This window comes from Heptranchias perlo, unplaced genomic scaffold, assembly GCF_035084215.1.
Source record: "Heptranchias perlo isolate sHepPer1 unplaced genomic scaffold, sHepPer1.hap1 HAP1_SCAFFOLD_201, whole genome shotgun sequence".
In the NCBI taxonomy this organism is placed as follows: Eukaryota; Metazoa; Chordata; class Chondrichthyes; order Hexanchiformes; family Hexanchidae; genus Heptranchias; species Heptranchias perlo.
The window spans coordinates 186,320-189,957 of NW_027139217.1; positions in this window are offsets into that span (position 1 = coordinate 186,320).

The following is a 3,638-nucleotide window of genomic DNA, read 5'->3' on the forward strand; positions in this document are numbered from 1 at the left end:
GCGCCTCTCTCTCTCTCTGTGTGCGCCTCTCTCTCTCTCTGCGTGCGCCTCTCTCTCTCTCTGTGCGCCTCTCTCTCTCTCTGTGTGCGCCTCTCTCTCTCTCTCTGCGTGCGCCTCTCTCTCTCTCTCTGCGTGCGCCTCTCTCTCTCTCTCTGCGTGCGCCTCTCTCTCTCTCTGTGTGCGCCTCTCTCTTTCTCTCTGTGTGCGCCTCTCTCTCTCTCTGTGTGCGCCTCTCTCTCTCTCTGTGTGCGCCTCTCTCTCTCTCTGTGTGCGCCTCTCTCTCTCTCTGTGTGCGCCTCTCTTTCTCTGCGTGCGCCTCTCTCTCTCTCTCTGTGTGCGCCTCTCTCTCTCTCTCTGTGTGCGCCTCTCTCTCTCTCTGCGTGCGCCTCTCTTTCTCTCTGTGTGCGCCTCTCTCTCTCTGTGTGCGCCTCTCTTTCTCTCTGTGTGCGCCTCTCTCTCTCTGCGTGCGCCTCTCTTTCTCTCTGCGTGCGCCTCTCTCTCTCTCTGCGTGCGCCTCTCTCTCTGTGTGCGCCTCTCTCTCTCTGCGTGCGCCTCTCTCTCTCTCTGTGTGCGCCTCTCTCTCTCTCTCTGTGTGCGCCTCTCTTTCTCTCTGTGTGCGCCTCTCTTTCTCTGCGTGCGCCTCTCTCTCTCTGTGTGCGCCTCTCTCTCTCTCTCTGCGTGCGCCTGTCTCTCTCTCTGTGTGCGCCTCTCTTTCTCTCTGTGTGCGCCTCTCTCTCTCTCTGTGTGCGCCTCTCTCTCTCTCTCTGTGTGCGCCTCTCTCTCTCTCTGTGTGCGCCTCTCTTTCTCTCTGTGTGCGCCTCTCTCTCTCTCTGTGTGCGCCTCTCTCTCTCTCTGTGTGCGCCTCTCTCTCTCTCTGTGTGCGCCTCTCTCTCTCTCTGTGTGCGCCTCTCTTTCTCTCTGTGTGCGCCTCTCTTTCTCTCTGCGTGCGCCTCTCTCTCTCTCTGCGCGCGCCTCTCTCTCTCTCTGCGCGCGCCTCTCTCTCTCTCTGCGTGCGCCTCTCTCTCTCTCTGTGTGCGCCTCTCTCTCTCTCTGTGTGCGCCTCTCTCTCTCTCTGCGCGCGCCTCTCTCTCTCTCTGCGTGCGCCTCTCTCTCTCTCTGTGTGCGCCTCTCTTTCTCTCTGTGTGCGCCTCTCTCTCTCTGTGTGCGCCTCTCTTTCCCTCTGTGTGCGCCTCTCTCTTTCTCTCTGCGTGCGCCTCTCTCTCTCTCTGCGTGCGCCTCTCTCTCTGTGTGCGCCTCTCTTTCTCTCTGCGTGCGCCTCTCTCTCTCTCTGTGTGCGCCTCTCTCTCTGTGTGCGCCTCTCTTTCTCTCTGCGTGCGCCTCTCTCTCTCTCTGTGTGCGCCCCTCTCTCTCTCTGCGCGCGCCTCTCTCTCTCTCTGTGTGCGCCTCTCTTTCTCTCTGTGTGCGCCTCTCTCTCTCTCTCTGTGCGCCTCTCTCTCTCTGTGTGCGCCTCTCTCTCTCTCTGTGTGCGCCTCTCTCTCTCTCTGTGTGCGCCTCTCTTTCTCTCTGTGTGCGCCTCTCTCTCTCTCTGTGTGCGCCTCTCTCTCTCTGTGTGCGCCTCTCTTTCTCTCTGTGTGCGCCTCTCTCTCTCTCTGTGTGTGCCTCTCTCTCTCTCTGCGCGCGCCTCTCTCTCTCTCTGTGTGCGCCTCTCTCTCTCTCTGCGCGCGCCTCTCTCTCTCTCTGTGTGCGCCTCTCTCTCTCTCTGCGCGCGCCTCTCTCTCTCTCTGCGCGCGCCTCTCTCTCTCTCTGTGTGCGCCCTCTCTCTCTCTGTGTGCGCCTCTCTTTCTCTCTGTGTGCGCCTCTCTCTCTCTCTGTGTGCGCCTCTCTCTCTCTGTGTGCGCCTCTCTTTCTCTCTGTGTGCGCCTCTCTCTCTCTCTGTGTGCGCCTCTCTCTCTCTGTGTGCGCCTCTCTCTCTCTGTGTGCGCCTCTCTCTCTCTCTGTGTGCGCCTCTCTTTCTCTCTGCGTGCGCCTCTCTCTCTCTCTGTGTGCGCCTCTCTCTCTCTGTGTGCGCCTCTCTCTCTCTCTGTGTGCGCCTCTCTCTCTCTCTCTCTCTGTGTGCGCCTCTCTCTCTCTCTGTGTGCGCCTCTCTCTCTCTCTGCGTGCGCCTCTCTCTCTCTCTGCGTGCGCCTCTCTTTCTCTCTGCGCGCCTCTCTCTCTCTCTGTGTGCGCCTCTCTCTCTCTCTGTGTGCGCCTCTCTCTCTCTCTGCGTGCGCCTCTCTCTCTCTCTGCGTGCGCCTCTCTGTCTCTCTGTGCGCCTCTCTCTCTCTCTGCGTGCGCCTCTCTCTCTCTCTGCGTGCGCCTCTCTCTCTCTCTGTGCGCCTCTCTCTCTCTCTCTGCGTGCGCCTCTCTCTCTCTCTGCGTGCGCCTCTCTGTCTCTCTGTGCGCCTCTCTCTCTCTCTGCGTGCGCCTCTCTCTCTCTCTGTGTGCGCCTCTCTTTCTCTGCGTGCGCCTCTCTCTCTCTGTGTGCGCCTCTCTCTCTCTCTCTGTGTGCGCCTCTCTCTCTCTCTGTGTGCGCCTCTCTCTCTCTCTGTGTGCGCCTCTCTCTCTCTCTGTGTGCGCCTCTCTTTCTCTCTGTGTGCGCCTCTCTCTCTCTCTGCGCGCGCCTCTCTCTCTCTCTGCGTGCGCCTCTCTCTCTCTCTGCGTGCGCCTCTCTTTCTCTCTGCGTGCGCCTCTCTTTCTCTCTGCGTGCGCCTCTCTGTCTCTCTGCGTGCGCCTCTCTTTCTCTCTGCGTGCGCCTCTCTCTCTCTCTGTGTGCCCCTCTCTCTCTCTCTGCGTGCGCCTCTCTCTCTCTCTGCGTGCGCCTCTCTCTCTCTCTGTGTGCGCCTCTCTCTCTCTCTGTGTCCGCCTCTCTCTCTCTCTGTGTGCGCCTCTCTCTTTCTCTCTGCGTGCGCCTCTCTCTCTGCGTGCGCCTCTCTCTCTCTCTGCGTGCGCCTCTCTCTCTCTCTGCGTGCGCCTCTCTTTCTCTCTGCGTGCGCCTCTTTCTCTCTGCGTGCGCCTCTCTCTCTCTCTGTGTGCGCCTCTCTCTCTCTCTGTGTGCGCCTCTCTCTCTCTCTGTGTGCGCCTCTCTCTCTCTCTGTGTGCGCCTCTCTCTCTCTCTGTGTGCGCCTCTCTCTGCGTGCGCCTCTCTCTCTCTCTGCGTGCGCCTCTCTCTCTCTCTGCGTGCGCCTCTCTTTCTCTCTGTGTGCGCCTCTCTCTCTCTGCGTGCGCCTCTCTCTTTCTCTCTGCGTGCGCCTCTCTCTCTCTCTGTGTGCGCCTCTCTCTCTCTCTGCGTGCGCCTCTCTTTCTCTCTGTGTGCGCCTCTCTCTCTCTGCGTGCGCCTCTCTTTCTCTCTGTGTGCGCCTCTCTTTCTCTCTGTGTGCGCCTCTCTCTCTCTCTGCGTGCGCCTCTCTTTCTCTCTGTGTGCGCCTCTCTCTCTCTGCGTGCGCCTCTCTTTCTCTCTGTGTGCGCCTCTCTTTCTCTCTGTGTGCGCCTCTCTCTCTCTCTGCGTGCGCCTCTCTTTCTCTCTGTGTGCGCCTCTCTCTCTCTGTGTGCGCCTCTCTTTCTCTCTGCGTGCGCCTCTCTCTCTCTCTGCGTGCGCCTCTCTCTCTCTCTGCGTGCGCCTCTCTTTCTCTCTGCGTGCG